The sequence below is a fragment of the Oryctolagus cuniculus genome, chromosome 1, assembly GCF_964237555.1.
Source record: "Oryctolagus cuniculus chromosome 1, mOryCun1.1, whole genome shotgun sequence".
Classification (NCBI taxonomy): Eukaryota; Metazoa; Chordata; class Mammalia; order Lagomorpha; family Leporidae; genus Oryctolagus; species Oryctolagus cuniculus.
The window spans coordinates 100,878,318-100,902,845 of NC_091432.1; the positions used below are offsets into that span (position 1 = coordinate 100,878,318).

The following is a 24,528-nucleotide window of genomic DNA, read 5'->3' on the forward strand; positions in this document are numbered from 1 at the left end:
CAGAGTGGACAGTGAGAGAGAGAGACAGAGAGAAAGGTCTTCCTTTGCTGTTGGTTCACCCTCCAATGGCCGCCGCGGCTGGCGCTCTGCGGCCGGCGCACCACGCTGATCCGATGGCAGGAGCCAGGTACTTCTCCTGGTCTCCCATGGGGTACAGGGCCCAAGCACTTGGGCCATCCTCCACTGCACTCCCTGGCCACAGCAGAGAGCTGGCCTAGAAGAGGGGTAACCGGGTGTGTATTAACTTTATTTCCTGCTTTTACAAAATCTCTTTATCATTTGTCTTCAGTTATAGGTAAATTCGTTAAATCTATTTGCAACCTAATTATCCTTTCATTTGTGTCTGGTAGGATTCAAAATTTAATTTAGACTTTTTTATGTGTCTATATCCTAGTTAAAAAATTTTAAACTTTAATCATTTTTCATTTGAAAAAGTTCTATTGGATTCAACTTACAGATTGGTCATTTTGGTAGTCTCTTATTCATGTCTTTTTCTAACTTGTTTTTTTAAAAAAACATTTGTACAGGATTATTTTTATATCCTGAATCTGAGAATGCCAATTTTTGTAGTGTTTGTGGGTATGGTGCTGAAACTGTTTAGGTTGTTTTTTCCTTTTCTGACATAAGCAAGAGCTCATGGTGGTTTTTTGTTTTATTGCTTGTTTGTTTTGCTTAGACATTTTTCTTTTGAATTCATTATTTTTTAAACAGTCTGTGAGGAGGCTTTAGGGCCTAGCTTTGGATGCTTTCAACTAGAAAGAGATGACATTTGTTTCTGTCATGCACCTGAGAGTATTACCAGTCAGGACACATTTCAATTTTACTGTCTGAATTATGGATTTCTCTGAGTACACCCATCAGTATATAGACCTATGATTGTGGGTTGAAATTTTTAAGGGATGACTATCATTAATGGTAATGTTACTTAATTTTTTTTCCTACCATAGTCACAGCATGAACAGACACGTTTCCTTAGAGACTCAATCTATTGATGAAAAAACATATTTTTTGTTTTTGGTTAGCTTATATGTTGGTAGTTGAATATTTTTGAGTGAATGAAATACATGATATTAAAAATTATTGCTGTAACATTTCAGTAGTTACCAAAGTACTAAACAAGTGAGTACTATATTAATATATTTGTTTCTTTATTCATGCATTAAAAATAGGATAGTGATTATATATATAATTAACATAATTGCAAAGCAGTAAGAATGACCACAAATTGAGGTTACATTACATTTTGGATGAAACTCAAAACTCTTTTGCTTGGCTTCCCAGTTACCCTTGTCTTCTTACTTGTAGGTCACATTTTGATTTAAACCCTGTGTTCCTTTTCTTGGCCCTTTGTAAAGATTATCTTACTTGGAGACCAACAGTGCATTTCAAAGTTTGCAGTGGCTGTGTATATGGTAGCCCCTTGTAGCAGGAAGACTCTGATCATACATCTGTAGTGTAGGCTGCTACAGTGCCTAAAAAGAATCACATGTTTCTCTTCTTAGTATAAGATCTTAGAGACAGAGCCTTTATTATTGTTGTTGTTAATGCAAGCCACAGAAATGGACGGAAGTGCCTATGTGTCACAGATTTTCAGTGAATAGTGTTGAATGACTAAGTATGTAAATGCATGGCTGTGAGACCTGAAGATTACTTCTGACTTCTCACTGTCCCGGGTCCAACTCTATGAACTATTAAAAGATTTTTGTAGTTTGAACATTTTAAGAGGTAATCCCCCGTGAGTACATGTGCCATGTGTTCACAATGAATATTCTATCCAGAGATCTATATTTAGAGATAATGAGTGAGGCTTATACCAGGAATGGTTACATATGGCTTGATTGAGCTCTGGAGAATAAGTGACATTAGGAATAGAGTTCTTAAACAACTTAAGAAAGATTGTATCATTTTCTACATTTTAATTACTCGAATAAAATCAATAAAATCATTTTTCAGGAGAAACATTTTACAAGATTGTCTCCCAAATATTTTACTTTATGTATCACACTTCCATCTGAAGATAGATTAGTTTTCATTTTTGTTAAATATCTTAACCTCAAGGGCAAAATATGCCAGACTTCTAACTACTGCTGCTTCCTCAAGCTGCTGCCAAATGGAGACTGACTATAAATCAAACTTTGAGATAACTTTAGTACAAACATAACAGTTTTCTCAACTGTCATTATTTCAAGTTACTATTAAGAAAAACACCCAGATGTGTTAGTGACATCTTTGCTTAGGAAAGATTAAAATTGAGTCTTTGCTATGTTTGGCTCCCACTGTAATTAGTCTTTCCTTTATAAAACATCATCGCTCTATTACTCCTCTGCCATTTGTTAAGAGCAAATTATATATTACTTTGAGTACTTCATTCACCTTTTCTCTACCAAATGTCACACTGAATAAGAAAAGGACATTGTGTTCAGGATGCGCAGTGTTCTTGAATGCCAAGTCTCTGTAGAAAGAAGACAAGTGGGAATGAAAAACAGGAAACCAGGAAAGAGCCGTTTCAGACTTTCGGCGCTTATGCCTAACATGAGCATACATATGCACATCTTTTTTAGGGGAGAACCCGTGGATAACTCACATGTGCCTTCAGCAAAAAGGTCAGAAAATCAGCTTTTCCTCTTTGTTCATTGCCAAATATTTGGTCCCTCTGTGTCCTAGGAGTTACTTAGGCAATATTCATAAAACAAAAGTTGGAAAGGGGAGGGAACTAGCAAAGACAGTTCCTGGTTTGGTTACTTTTGCACTTGTTGCATTTCTCTGGATTGAGTGTTGGGAGATGAGTAACTGATCTTTGTTAAATGGTTACTGGATGTTTTCTGTGGATTGATTTATGATGTACCCCATCCCTCCCCTAAAAGAGGTGTGAAAGTCCTAACGCCCACTACTAATGAATATGAGCTTATTTGGAAGTAAGGCCTTTGAAGATGGAGTCTGTTAAGATGAGGTAGTGTTGGAGTGCATAGGCTCTGATTCAATGATTGATACCCTTATAAGATTAGTGAAAAGTGGACATATAGAATAGAGGAGAAGCCAAAAGCAGAAGCTGGACTGATGTAGCTATAAGCCAGGGAATGGCAAAGATTGCCAAGGACTCCCAGCACTCAGATGGGCATGGGATGGATTCTCCCCCAGAGCTCCAACATGGGAGCTGATCTGCCAACATCTTGTTTCTGACATTGCCTCCAGAGCTGAGAGAGAAGAAATGTTTGCTGTTTAAAGTCATCCAGTTTGTGGTAGTTGGTTACAGTAGCCCTAAGAGATGAACAGTACTATTCATTAATGAAATAATTTGTGGCTCCAATAATTTTTGATAATCTATATTTAGTTTGTTTAAAACCCTTAACAGTAAGTACTATACCTCCAGGCTCACAAGGTTTTAGCTACAATTTGTCTTTTTTTTTAATTATTAAAACTAAGAATAATTGTCTAGATCTGCTGACTCTCTGCTCCCCGTTCTGTTGCTAGCTGTGCCCCTCTGTTCACCTGTGAGTAGATTCTCCACCTTCCGCCACATTTGCCATGCCCAGAATCCCAGACACTGATAAGGATGGCATTGTGAGCAAACAACATACCGAAAAGCAAGAGGTCTCAGATGTTGTGAAAGAAAAGCAATAGTTACACACGATGGGTTTCTGAGGTTTCTCTCGGGTGATCTAAGCACTGGCCCGAGAGCCAAGGTGTCATTTATTCCCAGAAGCCTTTCCCAGACTGGGCCCTCTGTCCCAGAGCACCCTGCACTGATCACTGTTGGAACACTGCAGGGTAGAGCAATGGTCCTTTCTTTGACTTCCTTTCTATCACTGTCTCTTGTCTGTCTGGCCTCCTGGATTCCAGGAGCCTGGGGCTGGATGCCATTTGCATCTTACCTTTGTATTCTTTGTGTTCTGCAGCCTGCCTGGCAAATAGCAAGTTCTCAGCCTTGGAACTGGGTAGTCTCTGCCCTCAGGGGCCCCATATGTGAGCTTGCAGCTCTTTGTACAACAACGCGGACAAATGGCACCAGCTTCCTTCTTGAGCCCACATGTGTTGATGCTGCTTTTTAACTAGAAGTGCTTGCATATTCCACTGGCAATTTTACAACCATCAAAACAGTTGTCCACAAGAGATGAGTCCCCTCAGCTTGCAGTAGAAGTACAGAGAGAGGAGTCAGAATATGTACAGATATGGTGAGGATCCTGGAGTTTTCTCAAACTTCTGGTTGTTTATGTTCTTCTTCCCAAATCTCTCCCGCAGTGACTTTAGTCAGCTGTGGATGCCATGGCTTTAAAGTACTGATGGTGCTGCTACTGACTTCTGGGAGCAAATCTAAGCACTCCATATTTTAACTGATACGTCAGGTGTTGCCAGTGGCTGCAAATTAATGCCCCCTCTGCTCCTCACCCCTCAGTATACTTGCTGGTCCCAATTTACTGGCTGCGTCTGTTCAGTGTTAACGTATGTCTTGACGTAGTCCTGTCCCAGTGATGATTATTTATTTTCAGGAGGTGGCTTCACACGGGGGCCAATCTGTCCTTGTGTCAGCACAGCCTCCTCTACCAGCTGCTGTGGCTGCCTCGGGCATCTTGCCAGCCAAACACTGCAGCCTGAGAGTGGCTTTCTCTGCCTTCTCTAATCCCTCTCCCCCTTCCCGGCCATGTGTATTTCCATGATAAATCACCCAGGAAGGATTGCCAATGCGTTTTGACAGGATGAAACTGTGATTCAGCTTGATCTCGTTAAGAGCCCCATGGCCAAATCCCCCACAGCACAGAAGGCAAGGCAAGCTTGCAAACTGTTCACGGCTTGTCTCTAGTTGAGGGAGACAGACTTAACACTCTGCTGACTTTCTACCCTTGACCTGAAGGATGAGGGGATATTTACTGCATGTGTCCACTTGTAAAGTCCTTGTTGTATGATCAGGGAGGGCATTCCTGTGTGGACGGAGCGTGGAGGCTGCTGAAGAACTGCTCTTCATTCATTCTGTAAATGTGCATGTTAAATGTAACAGGCATTGTGGTGAATAAAAAATAAAACAAAAACACATGCCTTCCACTATCTCACAGTGTGGTAAGGAAGAGAGGACAAACACATAAGTATGTTACCATGACGCGGAGTGCAGTGGTTTAGGGAAACACCTTATTAGGGGTGCCAGAAGGGACCCCAGACTCCATCTGGAAGCAGTGGCGCTAGTGCAGACGAGCTTCCTGATAGACATGATGTCTAGATTGGCTTTAAAGGATTAGTAACAGTGAGCATGTTGCTTTTGAGGTGGTGGAGGTGGGGGCATCAGGCAGAAGGCAGCTATGAGCAAGTCTTCCTTCTTGATTCCTGCTGCCTGAATCTGAACTGTTGCTGCTTGGTTGTGATGCTCATGTTTGTGCCCTTGTGTTTTCTATCCCCAGGTGTGTGTTAACAAACTGACTGTGACCTGTGGATGCGAATTTCATTGCATGGAACAGGTTTTACCATTCTGCTTAGAAGATCTTGATCATCGTTAAGCTACCCTTTGATTCCAGGTTTCTTTTGACATTGCAGGCTTATTGACTTTATTGACTAAATAACCAGTTAAAGAAAACATATTTCCTTGGAATCAAGATAGCTTTGCCCACTGTCTAAATTGACAAGAAATTTAAGGCTGGGTTTATGGCTTCACCATATTTTTATTCTCACTGCCTTATAGAAAAGAGGAGCTAAGTATATATTTTGTAAGAGAGTATTGAAATAGGTATCCTGGAGTAATAGGCATCCCTCTTATTTACTGCCTTTTATTCCTCTGGCTTTAAAAGAGCAGAAGCTTGTGCTGTAGTTGCGAAAATGCAACATAACTGGAAGATCCTATAATTAGATGGCCACTGAGACATGGGACAAGGCTATACACTGAAATTTGTATTCAGGGACCCTGAGCATAGGGGCTGCAGTTAGGAAAATCAGAGCAGAGATGATAATGAGATAAAATTAGTGTTGATCTTGTCCACAGTGGCTCGTATTTAGGACTCTTTGCCTTGGGTAGACATTCTTATTTTGTGTAGAGAAAGGCAGGAATTCTTTTTCCAGGAAATTGATTCAAAAAGGGTTCAGTTCTTTGATTTTACTGAAATGCCAGAAATGATTATGAAGTTTCTAAAGATCAGGAAAAAGTTAGAGTGTAAATAGCAATTATTCATTAGGTGCCCCTAAGAAAGTGTTGTCTTTTGTATGCTGGGATGGGGATTTGGGGTACTAATAATAACAACAATAATAATACCACCTGACTTTTGCATGGCACTTTGCATTTGAACCTGCTTTTATTATGCGATCAAAATCGTGAAAGAGTCATCTTGGAGGTGGGGTGGAGGTGGGAGGATGATGAGGTTTCCAAAAGAAGGTTGTGGCTGTCTTTTAGGAAATTTAACAAACAAGCTAAGTCGTGCAGGTTGCCATCACAAAGCAAGTCCTGAACCTCAAATTGGAAAAGCTAACTTTTCATCAGTGGTGTGCTGCCCTGGCTGTCTTGGCTTTGGTTCCTGGTCACTCAGTTGTCCAAGACCATGTGCTGAAGAGCAGAGCTTGGTCATAAGTTTGGTTATGTGGGTTATGTGGGTCCTTCCTGCATCTTCTACTGCTTTTCCAGGCCATAGCAGAGAGCTGGATTGGAAGTGGAGCAGCCAGGTCTCAAACCAGTGCCCATATGGGATGCTGGTGCTTTAGGCCAGGGCGTTAACCTGCTGTGCCACAGCGCCAGCCCCTAAACTGATGTTTAAAATAATGTATTTTATGGAAAATAAAGTACTCTAAAAATCAATATCTCTTGTAATTGTGACTTCCAAGGAACCCCTGTTTTCCTGTGTGCCTCTTGATAGCAGGGTAGACAGACCTTTCTGCTGTTTCTTGCTGGTGGTGACCTTCTCCCCGTTAGACAAGATTCTGCCTAGATGTGGGGTGACTTGGTTGGTAAAGTAAGGAGGAGGAAGAATGTAAATTGTATGCCATTTGCTGGTGATCCTGACTAGTGTTGTCATCAGGTAGACTCTGCACCCTTCTTCATCAGCCTTCTTACTTGTCTCTGCTGACCCAGGTTATATGCAGGACTGTAGGGTTAGTAGTTTTGATCCTTATCTAGCTTGGTGGTTAACTAAAATGTCTTTGGTGTATGTTCCTTTAAGCACATCAGGAGTTGCTTTGGATCCAGATCAAAGATGTATATTGGTCTTATTCCCTGGAAGTGTTCATTGCTCTTAATAATAAAAACAAAGCCAATGATCAGGAATTCCTTTTTTTTTTTTTTTTTTTTGACAGGCAGAGTGGACAGTGAAAGAGAGACAGAGAAAGGTCTTCCTTTACCATTGGTTCACCCTTCAATGGCCGCTGCAGCTGGCGCGTTGCGGCCGGCGCACCGCGCTGATGTGAAGGCAGGAGCCAGGTGCTTCTCCTGGTCTCCCATGGGGTGCAGGGCCCAAGCACTTGGGCCATCCTCCACTGCACTCCTGGGCCACAGCATAGCGCTGGCCTGGAAGAGGGGCAACTGAGACAGAATCCAGCGTCCCGACAGGGACTAGAACCCAGTGCCGGCACTGCTGGCGGAGGATTAGCCTATTGAGCCGCATCGCTGGCCAGGAATTTCTTCAAAAAGTTTTCTACTCAAGGAAAGAAACATCTTTATAATGAAGCTAGAATACCTGGCGCACCGGCCACGACGCACCAGCCGTAGCAGCCATTTGGGGGGTGAAGCAATGGAAGGAAGACCTTTCTCTCTCTCTCTCTCTCTCTCTCTCTCTCTCACTGTCTAACTCTGCCTGTCAAAAAAAATATAATGAAGCAAGATTGTGAGGCGCCAAATGGAGAAATGGAGGAGAGTGATAAGTTATTGATTAGGTTATATATATATATATATATATTTTTTTTTTTTGTCGCTGGGTGACATGGTGTGGAGGCAGTACTCTGAGTTCTTAGCTCAGACTTGAAGGATTGATGTCAACAGAGGCAGAGGAGGAGTTGAGAAAGCTGCGATGGAGATAAGATTTCTAGTTAGCTCTGCTCCCCAATTCTCTCGGAGCTACTGTTTTTTTCACTTTCTCCTATTTGGCTTCCTAGAATGCAGTGGAATGTTTTGATCACTGCCCAGAAATCCTAGCTTATCAAATTCACAGAAGAACTCAGGAACACTTTGAGTGAAAGTCGGAGATGCTGATATAGAACTTCTAATCAAAAGCAAGGTTTATATTCTTACCAGCCTTTCTGCTGGCTTGGTTGGAACTCATTGAAAAGCAGTGTGATTATATCTCTTTGACATGCTGCTATCTCGGCTTCTCATTCTACTCTTTCTTCCCCGTTCTCTTATTCTTGCCCCAAGAAACAGAGTAGTGCTTCTCAACTTTAACTTAAAGCATATCACCCGGGGACCTGGTAAAATGTGGATTCTGATTCAATGGGTCTAGTGTGGGGTCTGAGGATGCCAGGGGGTTGTGATGCTGTTCCTGTGAAGGCCGCACTTTGGGAAGCTGGGCTCTGATTCTCTGTGGCTTTATGAGAATGTAGGCTAGGAGATAATGCAAGCTTGGCTATAGACTAGTCCTATGCTATAGCTGTAAGTTTGGGGAGACCTGTTATTACACTGCTGTGGGCTCGGGGTGACCCAAAGTTGTCAGCATTGAGGAACAATGGCCATTGTGCCACCCCCTGAGCTCCATTTCAGTCTAAAGTGACTAGATGAGGGCCCAGAGCTTTCTCTTATCCTAACGGGGCCCAATGTGCCAATGATGGTAGTATAACTGCAACTTGGGTCTTAGTCTACTGAGTGCTCCATCACTATAGGGAGAGGCTGATATTAGAAATGTTTTACCCTTTCATTTTTTCTACCTGGCCTGATCTCCTGTAATGGGAGAACTACTTCCCTCTACATCTAGAGACAGGAGGGCAATGTGACAGCTCTGAATGTGCCAGGAGTGAAAAGAAGGTGAAACTTGGTGGGGTTATGATCACTACTGTATTCTTGATGTCCAGGCATATATTGACTTGTCTGTCAGAAGAGTCAAATCATTTGAGTAGGTTTTACCCCTTGGAATTCATTCTTACAGGTTTATCAACTGGCTGTGGCTGGAAGAGTGTGACCAGTATAATCCAATGACTGAGCAGCCCTCAATGATGAGGTTAATTGTTGTGAAAGTGTGATTTAACTGTATTATCCTTAAGTGACCCAGGCTATTTCTTTGGGCTTCCATTCTCACTTGCTTACCCGGGAACCAGGATAAAGATCTATTCTTAAAGTTCGTTTACTCTTCAAAATGTTACTCTCATTTAGTTGGGGTCAACAAAATTTCTCTTTTTAAAAAAATTTTTTTTTTATTTATTTGAGAGATAAAGTTACATACAGTGAGAGTGAGAGAGAGAAAGGTCTTCTTCCATTTGTTCACTCCCCAAGTGGCCGCAATGGCTGGAACTGTGCCAATCCGAAGCCAGGAGCCAGGAGCCAGGTACTTCTTCCAGGTCTCCCACATGGGTGCAGGTGCTAAAGCACTTGGGCCATCTTCTACTGCTTTTCCAGGCTACAGCAGAGAGCTGGACTGGAAGAGGAGCAGCTGGGACTAGATCCAGTGCCCATATGGGATGCTGGCACCGCAGGCGGAGGATTAACCTACTGTGCCACAGCATTAGCCCCAACAAAATCTTTGACTAAAACATTTTTGCCTTTTATTTTTAGGTAAACACTGATTCTGTATTGGAAATTGAAAAAATTCTTGGGTTCTCTTTCAAATTCTATATAGGACATCATAGAATGTGGTCTATGATGGGGTTTTTCAGGACAGAAGGAAAATGATGATGTTTGTTTTCATGGTCTTTGTCAGAGGATGAAGACAAACACAATCTTAGAGTAGCAGTTGACAAGTAGTAGAGGAACTGATCTGTGAAGAACCAGGAGTGGTGGGAGGAGGCCTCACCTAGGAATATTCTTTGGGGGAGCATGGACATGGGCTGACTTGATATGGCATAGGCAGTCCAAGAAGGAAGGCAGGAGCAAGTGGTATAGGGGTGTAGAGCCATGAAGAAATTAGGCTACCTGGAAGACTGCTGGACAGATCCCTCCCATGGTACCAGTCCTAGATATTGCAGTTCTTTGCCTTCTGCAGCCTTTGCAATGCTTCATTGGCTCAAGATTGGATGCAGTCTGACAAATGACTTCAGACATGTTCTGGGGGCAAGGTTCTGTGCAAACACAGATGAATGAGCTGAACTGAGTGAAGTTCTTTATCTGATGGGTATACAGATTGCAAATTAGTGATGTGGAGCTGGGACTGGTAGCAGTGTTTGGCCATATGTGATAAATGTAGGAAGAGGAAGATGCTTGGAGAGAAAATTCCTTCTGTTTTAATGTGGACAGATAATCACAGCACCTCTCATTGCTTTCTGCCCCTTCAGCTACTCCTTTTGAGGAGAGGGTATTGGTGTATGACTGTAATCAGATCTTCTCTCTACCATGCAGTCACAGGTAAGCTTAAAGCTCTTTTCTCCGCAGTTACTCCAAATTCTAGGCTAAAATATTAGGAAGCTCCTTTGGCATAATCCAGTCTATATTTCGCAAAGAACTTCATAAGTAATGTTTTGATTTTCTTCTGCCTGATCACTGGGTCGGTCGGTCTCTCTTAATAATTGCTGGATTTAACAGAAAACTTGGATTACAATTTATCGATTCTTCTAACCCCAGCACTGGTACAAGATTTTAAGGTCATTGAAAAGGAGATGGGGCTTGTGTCACGGCACAGTAGGTTAATCCTCTGCCTGCGGCACTGGCATCCCATATGGGTGCAGGTTCTAGTCCCAGCTGCTCCTCTTCCAGTCCAGCTCTCTGCTGTGGCCTGGGAAAGCAGTGGAAGATGACCCAATTGCTTGGGGCCCTGCACACATGTGGGAGACCTGGAAGAAGCACCTGGCTTCTGGCTTCAGATTGGCGCAGTTCCAGCCATTGCAGCCACTTGGAGAGTGAACCAATGGAAGGAAGACCTCTATCTCTGTCTTTCCTTCTCACTATCACAGTCTGTAACTCTACCTCTCAAATAAATAAATAAATAAATAATCTTAAAAAAAAAAAAAGAAAAGGAGATAAGGTATCAAATTAGGGGGCTAAAATAGCCTGGGCTTATGGCTGTCATTATGCAGTGTAATAGGTAGGGGCCATGTGGGTTTTTCACCTTCAAAGGTGGCAGTGATCTGTATTTGGTTATGTGGCTAGTTCTTGAAATTGTGCGGGATTTCCTTCTAATAGGCTTAGACTTGTAACTGGCTTTAGGCCTTGGTGAACCACATGAGAAAATTAGGTTAGTAGGCTGCTGCAGATTATGGCAGTTTTGGCTACAGGCAAGAGGATATTTTTACACAGAAATGTGGGAGTTTATATACAGGCAGGGCAGTATGTGCAAGGGATGCTAGTAGGACCTTCACTGATGCCCAGCTGAGTAGTCAGCTGCAGCAGGGAAGGCTGAGAGATCCATGAAACGGGGGCAAGTTCTAGGAACAATCAAATGGAAACAAGTCATTATTTTATGGGCATTGTGCTATTAAAAAGAATTAAAGGTGAAAATTATCTCAATGAGATGAATTTAAATCCAAGGCTATAAAGGCTTTGATTTGGAATTTCAGTTTCTAGAAATCAGATTAACTCAGAAAATCCACAAAGGTAAAGAATTCTTTGAGAAATATATTTCAAACTAATACCAGAATGGGAGCATGGGGAAAGTAAAATAAAATAATGAGGGTAAGAATTTGGAGCAGTGGTTAAGTTGAAACTTGACATACTTGTACCCCATATCAGAGTGCCTGGATTTGAGTCCCAACTTTGTTTCTGATTCTGGTTTTCTGCTCATGGATACCTGGGGAGGCAGCCAGTGATGATTTAAGTATTTGGGCTCCTGCTACCCATGTGGGAGACCCAGATTGGGATTCTGGCTCTTGGCTTAGGTCTTGACCAGTCCCAGCCTTTGATGGCATTTGGGGAGTGATTCAGTTGATAGGATATTTTTATTCTGTCTCTTTGCCTTTCTAATAGATAGAATGTTAATTCATTAATTTTTAAAGTAAAATAATAGAAGAAAGTATGATTAAACTGTAATAAATGAGATTTCCTTAGGAGAAGTGTTCCAATCTAGAAGCCAAACTAGAATACACAAAATAGGAAATCAGAATTAAAAGTTCAGGCAGGTGGATATGAAGGGGAAAGGAAAAGTAAATAGGCTTTATAATGGGGAGCTATTTTAGATGTACCAAAGTGGAAATAGTGACTGGAGTCCAACAGAGGTCAGAGAAGGTGTCTCAGGGAAAACAACTGGAATAACTTCTCACAAGGTTCCAGAAGACAGAATATGGTTGAAAAACATGTAGAAATGTGGACACAGAGTTCCTAATAACAGCAACTGACTGACAGCCCTGCAGATCAGAAATTATCTGGGATTTTCCTGATTATCCCTGATTTTCAAATCAGGGACTATGAAAACTTGAAGAGAAAAATACCAGAAAGAAGAGAATTTGGAAAGTTCCAACATGGTACAAACGTCAGTTGTTCCTTGAAGAATATACCTGAGGAATGTACGGCAGCAGTACACTAGCATACGTCATGGGAAAGGTGGACCTGATGGGAACTGAGTGTCCTGAATTTAAAACACGGTCAGGTTTTAAATGTTGGAATCTTGGTTTGTACAGTGGACAATTGTGATAGACCCAGATTAGTTGTCTTTTTTAAAAGACTTATTTGAAAAACAGAAGGAGACATAAAGGGAGAGAGAGATTCCATCTGCTGGTTCACTTCCCATAGGGCTGCAAAAGATGGGGCTGGGCCAGGCTGAAGCCAGGAGTTTCTCCTGGGTCTCCCATTTGGATGGCAGGGGCCCAAGCACCTGGGTGACATGCCTTCCCAAGCACATTAGCAGGGAGCTGGATTTTAAGTGGAGCAGCAGGGATGCAAACTGGCACCCACATCTGGCACTGCAAGCAGTAGCTTAACTTTGTATGCCATAGCACTGGGCCTGACCAGGTTGCTTTTGATTTTGTATTTCTTGTCAGAGAACAGTGTGCAGAACAAAATCTGGAGGAGTATTTTCCAAAATCACATTTCAGTCTGAAATGAAAAGGAAAATAAAGCAAAGAAGATAGGCAGAATCTAGAAATAGTTTAGCAATACCTGTATTAGAACAGAAAGGGGTGCTTTTGAGAAAGATATTAAATATTTAGGCAGTGGATAGGAGCTTTCCTGAAAAGTTTAGGTGAAAGAGATGGAAATAGAATGAAAAGACAGTAGTTGGTACCCTGCACTTTTTCCCCCCTGTTTTTCTTCTTTTATCTTTCCATGCCTGCTCCGTGCCTCTGGAGGAGAATCTCATTCCAGTTTGCTTTCCTCTCTGGATCTGGTTGGGTATGGCCAGTGGAAGATTCAGCTGGGATCCATGGGTGGGTACTGAGAGAGACTGGGGTTCTTAGTCACTGGTATCAACCCTGGCAAGCTGCGATTTGGCCGTGTTTACATTTCTCTGTCGGGCAGCTGCTCTCCTACAGCTGTACTTCCCTCCTCTCACTCCTTCAGTCTAGGGCTGGTCATTACTTTGCTCTTGGGTGATTAACCTTAACCTGCCCCACAACCTGGTGCTCCAAAGAAAAAGGAAAATTACGAGGTTTTTAGTTTTGCATAAAAGTCAAGGCAACTCAAATAAGGTCTGTGGGCTTATGGTTTCATCATTGTAGATCTCCGAACTTTGCAATGAGCTTTTCACCACAATAAAGTTTCTAATGCCATTGTTCCAGGCAAAGATGGTAGACCAGTGTGGGTTTCTCCTCAGGTATATAAGTAGATAATGTTAAAATTAACCTAGCAACTCTCCCCACTGAGTTGAAGGGCATAGACTGGGTGTACCTGACAATGGTCGAGACTGGTGTCTTGGGAAGGCTGAACAAAGAGGTTAGTCTTTCGTTTCTCTGATAGCACTGTTTTTTGTTTGTTTGTTTTTTGCTGTAGTATGTGGTAATACTGAATATTTAGATCTGTAGACATAGGAATGCAGGGGTTAAATGTTTCAAGGTCCATATTTTGTCAGTGAGGGGCTTGTGTCATGGTAATTTTATGTTTCCTAGAACTCTTTTTTGGAGTGAGATATATGCAAAGTTTATCATTTAATTCAACTTATAATGGTCTAAGCAAATTAAATTTATACAGTGGACAAGACCTCAGGCAGCAGCTACTAAAAAATCCAGTCGGGCCAGGCATTTTGAATCTTTCTGAGACTGAGCACAATTGAAAATTCAAGGGGATTGACGATGGATTTTAATCTTTGGACTTTGAATTTCAAAGAGCAAGAGATTTAGACTTGTAAAAAGATTCCACTTTCAGGTGCCCATGGCATCCAGATGTATTGATCCACCCTATGTCCTGGCTTATTATGCTCTTCTCTTAATGTCAGAACAAACTGAGAGAAAAACACAGGAGTCAGACAGATGAAGCTTAAGAATACTGACTTTTTTCTTTTAACCAATAATGCTGTTTGGAGAAAATGACTGAAGTCTGGGTGAAGTGGCCTTTCTGATGTCTCAGCTCTGAATTAATCCCAGGCATCCTGGAAATGGCTGAGTCTCATTTGAAAGCAAAATTTATTTTAAAAAATTATTTATTTAAGGCATAAAAATTTCATATTCTATATATACAGATTCAGGAACATAGTGATGCTTTATACCCTACACTCTTCACACTTAGAATACCTGACAGTCAGAAGATAACAGGAAGCCTTTCAGTAGGGAGATGTGAGACAGAGAGGTGGCAAGTGTGTGACCAGTTACTTCTAATTCTGATGAAGTTTTTTTCTATTACCATGGGGGCAATGAACGAGATCAGAATGTAGCCAGAATTGTTCATCTCAAACAGTTCAAAATTTGGTGTCCCTTTAATCAGTATTTTAAAATATGTAGTCAACATTTATTTAAGTGGTACAAATTTATATTTTGCTAATAAAATTTTTAGGCTTCTTATGTCAACAATTACTTGAGCTGTGGTTGTTTTATATGTTCTTATTAACTCTTGACTCTAAGCTTATCATATGTATGGTTGCAAATCTAAAGTTTAAAAATTTGTTTTAAAATTCTCATGTTGATGTGATATTAATACAAAGAGAACATATTCAATTTAGTTCATAGATATAATTCTAAAACTATAATGATACTTCCTGTCTTCATTCCTTCCTCTCTCTCCCTCTTTCTTCTTAAATTAAGATAACATTTTAAATTTACATTATATTCCAAGGATTAAAGCTTCACTAAATAAAGAGTTCAACATGGAAAAAAGTAAAAAGACCATAGTTTGGAAGGAATATAAAGCAAGGGCTATAAACAATAATCAAATGTACAGATGTCAATTTCACGCATATGCAGTAAATTTTAGAATAATCACAGATAATTAAAACTATTGTAGTACATTGTTTTAACCATTGGTTTGATGAAGATACAAAGCGGTTTGACCAAACTATATTTATCTGGCACCGTAGCTCACTTGGCTAATCCTCCGCCTGCAGCGCCAGCACCCTGGATTCTAATTCCGATTGGGGCGCCGGATTCTGTCCCGGTTGCTCCTCTTCCAGTCCAGCTCTCTGCTGTGGCTTGGGAAGGCAGTGGAGGATGGCCCAAGTGCTCGGGTCCTGCACCCGCTTGGGAGACCAGGAGGACAGCACCTGGCTCCTGGCTTTGGATCAGTGCAGTGCGCCGGCCATAGTGGCCATTTGGGGGGGGTGTGAACCAATGGAAGGAAGACCTTTTTCTATGTCTCTCTCTCTATCACTGTCTAACTCTGGCTGTCCAAAAAAAAAAAAAAAAAAAAAAAAAAAGACAAACAAACAAACAAAAAAAAAAACAAAAAAACCACAAAAAAACAACAAACAAACAACAACAACAAAAAACCTTTATTTGCAGCGATGCTGATGCACACAGGTATTTCTTTCCTTGTCCTTGTGTTTGGATTTTTTTTCCCTCTTTTTAAAATTTTAGCTTCCACACATAAGCGTATTTGTCTTTCTTCTGTCTGGCTTATTTCACTTAATATTATATGTCCTCCAGTTGTATCCATTCTGTTGCATATGGTCAAATTTCATTCTTTTTAATAGCTGAATAATATTCCATTGATACATATGCATAGAATATTTTCTTCATCTGATGGACACCTTGGTTTAATCCATATTTTGGCTACAGTGAACAGTGCTGCTATAAACATGATGGTAACACATATTGTTTTGATGTAATATGTTCATGTCTTTTGGAGATATATTCAGTAGTGGGATTGCTAGATAAAATGGCAAGTCTATTTCTAGTTCTTAAAGAAATCTCCATACCATTTTCCACAGTGGCTGCAGTAATTTACATTCTCAGCAACAATGTATAAATGTTCCCTTTTCTCCATATCCTCCCGAGTAAGAGTTACTTTCTGTTTTGGATAGTAACCATTCTGGGAAGTGTGAGGTGATATCTCATTGTGGTTTTGACTTGCATTTCCCTGAGGGTCAGTGATGGTGAACATTGTTTCTCATGTATTTGTTGACCATTTGTGTTTCTTCTCAAGAGAACTGTCTATTCATGTCCTTTGTCCATTTCTTCGCTGGATTGGTTTTTCTGTCGAGTTTTTTGAGTTGCTCATACATCCTGGAAATTAATCCTTTGTTAGGTGACTTGCAAATATTTTTTCCTTTCTGTCTCTTCACCTCTACTGATCATTTCCTTTGCTGTGCAGAAGCTTTAGATTTTGATGTAATCTCATTGGACTACTTTTGCTTTTTGTTGCCTGTGCTTTGGGGATCTTATCCAGGAAGTCATCACCTACACCGATGTCTTAAAGTGTTGTCCCTATATTTTCTGCCAGCAACTTCACAGTCTCAGATATTAAATTTAGGTCTTTGATCCAACTTGAGGTGACTTCTGTGTATAGTGAGAAGTAGGGATCTAATTTCATTCTTCCACATGGATCCATTCAGTTTTGCCAACACCATTTATAGAAGAAATTATTCTTTCTCCATAGTCTGGTAACTCTTGTCAAATATTAGTTGGTTGTATGTATGTGTATTTATTTCTGATATTTCTATTCTATTTGTTCTATTGCACTGATCCTTGTGTTGGTTTTTATGCCAGTACTATGCTGTTCTAATTACTGTAGCTTTGTAGTATGGTTTTGTTTTTTTTTTTTTTTTTTTTTGACAGGCAGAGTGGACAGTGAGAGAGAGAGACAGAGAGAAAGGTCTTCCTTTGCCGTTGGTTCACCCTCCAATGGCCGCCGCGGCCGGTGCGCTGCGGCTGGCGCACCGCGCTGATCCGATGGCAGGAGCCAGGTACTTCTCCTGGTCTCCCATGGGGTGCAGGGCCCAAGCACTTGGGCCATCCTCCACTGCACTCCCTGGCCACAGCAGAGAGCTGGCCTGGAAGAGGGGCACCGGGACAGAACCGGCGCCCCGACCGGGACTAGAACCCGGTGTGCCGGCGCCGCAAGGCGGAGGATTAGCCTAGTGAGCTGCGGCGCCGGCCTGTAGTATGTTTTGAAGTCAGGTACTGTGATGTCTCCAGCTTGATTTTTTTTTTTTCCTCAGGATCACACTTTGGCTATTCTGGTTGTTTTGTAATTCAAATGAATTTTAGGATTGTTTCTTCTAATTCTGTAAAGGATGTCATTGCTATTTTTGATATGGATTGCATTGAATCTGTAGATTGCTTTATGTATAGACATTTTGATAATAGTGATTTCCTCCTCCCCAATCTATGAGCAAAGAATATCTTTTCCATTTTTGTGTGTCCTTGATAATTTTTTATCAGTGTTGTATAATTTTCATTTTAGAGATCTTTCACTTCTTTGGTTACACTTATTCCTAAATACTTGATTTTTTTTGGGTGGTCATTGTGAATGGGAGTTATTTTGGTGAGATTATCATTAATATATAAAGATGCCACTGTTTTTATGTGTTTATTTTGTAACCTGCCACTTCACTGAATTGGTTTGTTAATTCTAACAGCTTTTAGATGGAGTGTTTAGGTTTTTCCATGTACAATATTTTGTTATTTGCAAACATGGGTAATTTGATTTCTGCCTTTCAAATTTTGATGCCCTTTATTTTTTTCCCTCCTTAACTGTTCTTGCTAATACTCTGAGTATTATATTGAATAAAAGAGGCAAACATGGATATCCTTATCTTGCTCCACATCTGTGGAGGGCTTTCAGCTTTACACCATTCAGTGTGATATTGACTGTTGGTTCATCGTTGATAGCATTTATAGTTTTGTATATCTAATTTGTGGAGGTGTTTTTTTTTTTATCATCAAGGCATATTAATCACATCAAAGAGATGACCATATGGTTTTTGTTATTCATTCTATTGATATGATTTATGACATTTATTGATTTGTGAAAGTTGAACCATTCTTGCATCTCTAGGATAAATCCCATTTGATTGTGATGTATATTTTTGATGTGGTTTTGCATTTAGTCTGCTAGTGATATTGTACTACTTATTAATAATGTTCAGGCATTAATAATCATGTGGGTTCTTGCCACTTACTCAGAAGAATTCTGAATACTGGCTCAAATAGACCAGACAACATGGTAAGTTTTTAAGCTTTTTATTCAGCGGAAGAAATGCACAGGAAAGTTAGGGCTTTATTTAGGGGAGAAAGAAGTCTAGAAGCTAAGTTGGATCCACAGCAGGCAGAGAGCAAGCCGGCAGTGAGCCATGTGAACAAGGGTGCAGGAAGGAAAGCGGGGCAACAAGGGAAGGGCCCACCACATTCTAGGACTTACATTTACTCCCAAAGGGGAGGGGTTACGTAGTCTGATTGGCAGGTGGACACACAGGTGAGATCAGGGGCATGAGATCACACAGAGGGCATGGTGGAGGGAGTGGTCGGTCTCCAGCTCACAAATCTATTCAATTTGATCCTATCTACCTGCCTATATCACTAGTATCTTGTTAAGAAATTTCTGCATCTATGTGTATCAAGGATTAGATGTGCAGTTTTCTTTTCATGTTGTGTCTGTTTGGGTTTTGTATCAGACTGATGCTGGCTTCATAAAGTAAGTTTAGCAGAGTTGCATCCTGCTCAGTATTTTGGAATAGTTTGAAGAGTATTGGAGTTAGTTCCTCTTTGGATGTTTAGTAAAATTCATTAGTAAAGCCACCAGATCCTGGACTTTTGCTGTTTTGGGAAGGCTTTAAGCGACTGCTTCAATCTTATTGCTTGTTATAGGTTAGCTTAGATGCTCTGTATCTTCCTGATTTATTCTTGTTAAGTTAAATGTATCTAGGAATTTATCCATTTCTTTGAGGTTTTCTAGTTTATTTGCATATAGTTTTTTATGATCCTTTGCATTTCAGTGGTGTTGGTTATAATGTCTCCTTTGTATCTATAATTTTTTTGAGTTTTTTCTTTTTTTTTTAAAGATTTATTTACTTATTTCAAAGGCAGAGGCAGAGAGAGAGAGAGAGAGAGAGAGAGAGAGAGAGAGAGAGAGGTCTTCCTTCCACTGATTCACTACCCAGTTGGCTGCAATGGCCAGAGCTGCACCGAAGCGAAACCAGGAGCCAGGAGCTTCTTCTGGGTCTCCCACATGGGTGCAGGGGCCCAAGGACTTGGGACATCTTGTACTGCTTTCCCAGGCCATAGCAGGGAGCTGGATAGGAAGTGGATCAGCTGGGACTTGAACCAGCGCCCATATGGAATGTCAGCACTGCAGGAGGCACTTTTACCTGCTACGCCACAGCACTGGCCCCTTGAATTTTTTTTTTGTTAGTCTGACTAGAGATTAATCTAGTTTATCTTCTCAAACAACCAACTTTTTGTTTTGTTCTATTGTACATATTTTTTTAGATTCAATTGTATTTATTTCTGCTTTGATCCTTATTATTTCATGCCTGCTGCTGATTTTGGATTTTGTTCTTGTTTCTCTAAGTTTTCAGGATGCATCATTACATCATTTATTGTGACATTTCACTTCTGTTAATGTAACAATACTATAAATTTCTACCTTAATACTGCTTTTGCTTCATCTCACAGGTTTTGATATGTTGTATTTTCTTTTATTTCAAGACGGTTGATTTCCTCTTTAATTTCTTCAATGACTCATTGTCCATTCAGTAGCAAGTCATTTAATTTCCATGTATTTGTGAAAGCTTTATTCTTCTTCTTCATGTTGATTTTTAGTTTTATTCCTTTGTAGTTTAATATATATGGTATCATTTCAATCTTTTAAAATTTACTGAGACATAATTGGGATAAAAGAATAAAGATGATCTGGTAATATACAGAGGGGAATAATAGTTAACCATATGAAAAAATGTAATCTTAGCATTTGCAGCAAAGTGGATGGAAATGGAGGTCATCATTTTAAGTGAAATAAGCCAGACTCAGAAAGACAAATGCTGTATGCTCCCTCTTATATGTATAAGCAATCCAAATTCAATCTTAACACAGTGCAATACTTAGAAGAGGCTGGAAGGGATTGGCAGGGGTGGAATGAAGGGAGTTTGAGTAACAGGCACCAAGCAACTTAGATTGAAAAAGTAAGTTTCTGCTGTTACACAGCATAGTGGGTGACTAGGGTTAACAATAACCTATCACATGTTTTATGAGTAATTTAAAAAAAAAAAAGGAGTTCTAAGGCTCCAATCATAAAGTAATACCAAGGAATGGGAAATGTTGATTACCATTATTTGGTGAGTTTGTTGTTTACATGTTTTAAAATGTCCCATTATAACCCATAAATATGTATAACTATTAAAATTATATTAAAATCAGTGTTATTTTATTCTATTTTAATTAAGCTTTTTTATTATTTTATAAAAATCTGTCAAAAAATGTCATTATAGGTATCTTAACTACTCTATAAGACCTTAACTGAAGTTTTCTTTTTCTGACTGGACATGACAAATAAGTGACCAACACTGGTTTTATTTCATTTATAAGCAATTATTTGGGTCTTTTTTCACATAATATGACTGTAGCCTTTTCATAATAAATTCACAAAAGGCAGTATGATAAAACGCCTGCTGAACAGGCTTCTGCCAGCAACCCATGTAAGTTAAACTCTGCCAAAGTGGCAGTGTGGCATCATAGGCATTCCACTTCTGTTTTCTTTTTTCAAGTTGGTCAGTTCTTCACTACTGTCAATTTTGCTAGCGGGAGATAGTGTGTAACCACAAAGTGAGGTGTGGAGACCACTTAGAGTTGCTCGTGATACCATGGTAGGCTTAACTCGCACGAGCTGATCTAAACCAAAGTGAACAGTAGACAGCTGGCGCCACATTTGGTCACATTCAAATGGTCTCCAAAAGCACTGATGTACATGCTCCTTCTTTGTAATTGATTTTGTATTCATCTTACTAATGTTACAGCAAATAACACTGCAGAGTTTTTTCGGTTTCTTAAGGGGACTCTTGTGTCTAAATAAATATATTTTAGTTTGCAAAGTATCATTTGCAATGGTCTTTCTATAAACATGGTTGGCAAAATATTAAAGGGTACCAAAGGGGTAACCAAAGCATGTTTTCAATTTTCAGTGAGGGTTACCAAAACATGAAGAGTTCATGAAAAGCTGAGGAAAATGTTCAGTAGTTCATGCACAACTTTAGCTAAAAAGAAGCTTCTTTTCAGTTAGGTACTGAGGCTTGAGGATAAAATGAGATTTCCTAATCACATGTTTCAGGTAATTCAAAATATAAAGCTGCACATACATGCTTGCTTTTCATGATGTACACATATTTTTAAAAAGTGAAGCAATGGAGCAAAGGAAAATAAAACCAAAAATATCTTCATGAACAAAGCAATTCCACCTGTAGCCTTTGTCGTTTTTACCACTCAGTGAGGTAAAATGTCCAATCAGCTGCAAAGTGCAGCAGACACAGTCCTGTAATCTGAAACCTTTTCATGATAACTTGTTGCAAATTGCACTTGACAGTCCACCACAACCATTGAAAACTGGCCCCTTGTTGGTTCACACTTTGAGCTCCAAAGTGAAATCGAAATTACCCGTAAAATGATCTGGATACAAAGTTTGCAGCCGTGTTCAGCCAGCTAGCCCCATCTTCTGGGTGTGAGCAACCTGGGACACCACTTTGTCCTGCTCCGTTGTGGGACTCTGATCCTTGGGAAGATATTTGGGCAGCTCTGTGATCTGTTCTGCTGCTTCTTATAGGAGTGCCTTAGAAGGGGACCAGAATCTCTTCAACACTTTAACTTTTTACAACTTTCACAATTTGCTGACTTTTTATAACCTTGATTGATGCTATTGGTAATACCAAAGTCTCTGCTTTCAAATCTGAAAGGATTCACGAGGCAAATCTTTGAACACCATTTAAAAAGTAAAGCTAATGAAGCCTTTAATCTTTTAACAAAGCCTCTTCACATAGATTTGTCTGACGTATCATCAAGACCATGTCTTTGCAAAACCACCGTTTTGTCATGCTTATATTTCCCAGAAGAAATTGAACTTTCCTTCCATGTGACTTCATTTCATTGAAGCTGTCACCATCTGTCATATTGTAGGATTATAGAATGTCATAGATTTCAGAGGCCAGAGTTTGGTTTATCCTGGAGTTGTAGTTTTCTATATAACATTTTGCAAACTCTGCATCATACCCAGTTCTCTTTTCATCTTCTCTCTTCACATTGTATTCTGCCAACTATTGCAGAGCAAGCAAAGCTGAGAGGATGGCAGTGGCATTGGGAGGGTCTATACACAAAATAAGGACAGGCAGATATCCATGGTCCTGGACACGAACTCTTCTGTTCAATGGATTTGCTTCTAAGTCCTGTAGCTGGTTAACTACTAGTGGAACATCAGGTTCTTCAATCATGGTGGAGCAAAAAGAATTCACCTTCTATGCTATGCATGTGAAGAAAAATCTCAAATTTGTTCCAAGTTTTAGGAGTCCAGAGCCTCCCACACCATCAGGGCCAGGCCGATGGATGAGGGAGAAATACCCAGGGGATGTAGGATAAGGCTGCTCCGTTCACAGCAATGGCCTCGATAATCGCAAATTACCATACTAACCCAAACAGCAAAGGCTATTTTTATATTGTTTAGAATCCTTCTGAATTTGATAAAAATCTACCATTAGTTTTAAGTGCTACTATTGTATAGTTAGATCATATGAAACATGATTGTGGGGAACAACTCGGACGAGACTAAGTTTCTGGAATTAAGACTTATTCTATGCATCTGCTCTCCCACAATATGGCGCTGGGAGAGGAGTAAACAACTTCTACACAGGTGCCTCCAGTTCGACCAATAACCTGCAGGAGCTGATCCTGCTCCTGATTGGAGGAGAGCAGCGTACTCGGCATGTGGGTAGCAGAGTTGGGATAGGTGGAAGAGGACTATAAAGGAGGAGAGAGACAACATGCACCAGGAACATCTAAGGGGAACACCTGAGGAACACCTGAGCAGCCCCCGAGAGAGCCTGCCAGTGGTGTGCCGCTCCCCTGTGGAAGTGGGGAAAGTGGCAGGGGCAGCCAACCCGGGAAGAACCAGCAGCACACCCGGGGAGGGCCGAGCAGACAAAAGAACAGCGCAGGGTCCTGTGTTGTTCCTCCGAGAAGAGGGGGAGCGACAATGATTAAATATGAAAGTGGTTGATGTTTTACTTTGTTTAGCAAATAAGCTTTTATTTATTAAAAGTTTAGAGTAATATGATGAAATATTTAGATATTTGAAAAGAAACTTAGAAGGTACTATCTGGAGGAGGGCAAGATGGCAGAATAGGAAAGGAGCACATTGATAGTCCGGGAAAAGACAGTTTAATAAAAGTGGAGATATTGCAGGTTCAAGGAAGAGTTAGGGAAGAAACAGCAGAGGAAACTCTACCGGAACTACTGGTTCATGGTGGACCTTCATGGAGGGCACGGGCGCCCACGGCTTGGGACCCCAGCCGTGGAATCTACACACCAGTGCTGGAAAGTGAGGTGAGGCAAAACCTCGGTAGCCCAAGACACCAGTGGGAAAGCAGAAGGAGGAGCCTAGAGGGAACAAGGCTTGAAGCCCCATGGGGGAAAGTTCACCAGGCTAACTAGAGGAGAGAGGAAAAAAAAAAAAGGACTGGTACGGACATGAGTCTCTCCACTCACCTTTCAAAGGCGAGCAAGACAAAGAGCAGGTGCCATTTTGGACATACGTAAAAACTGTGCCTGCCATCAGCCAAGCAGAAAAACCTGACTCTAGGCGGGTAAAATAACAGGAGGTTAGGACCTGGTGGATGTGTGGAGCTAATGAACTGAGACTGTGAAAAACTTAAGGTGTGGGAGAGAACTCTGAGACGTGAGTACTCGAGAGAGAGCACACAAACTCGGTAACCTTGGCAACCCGGTGGGAGACAGCAGAGAAATTTGAGCTTACACTGAGGACTGCATAGATTCTTTGTGTGGTCCTTGGGATGGAGCAGATGAATATTATACCCACAGGAGCCAGAGATCAGAAACTGACTGCCTACTATTCTGCTCAGCTGTGCAGAATTACTTCCCTTATGAATAAAAAAAAAAAAAAAGATTTACCACACCTAACCTGGGTGTGTCACCTTTGGC

General features: G+C 40.7%; 1 pseudogene; it reads right to left on the reverse strand.

The window, feature by feature from the left end:
* LOC108178198 (armadillo repeat-containing protein 1-like) overlaps positions 1 to 24,528 on the reverse strand; it is a 138,100-nt pseudogene that overhangs the window by 104,484 nt on the left and 9,088 nt on the right.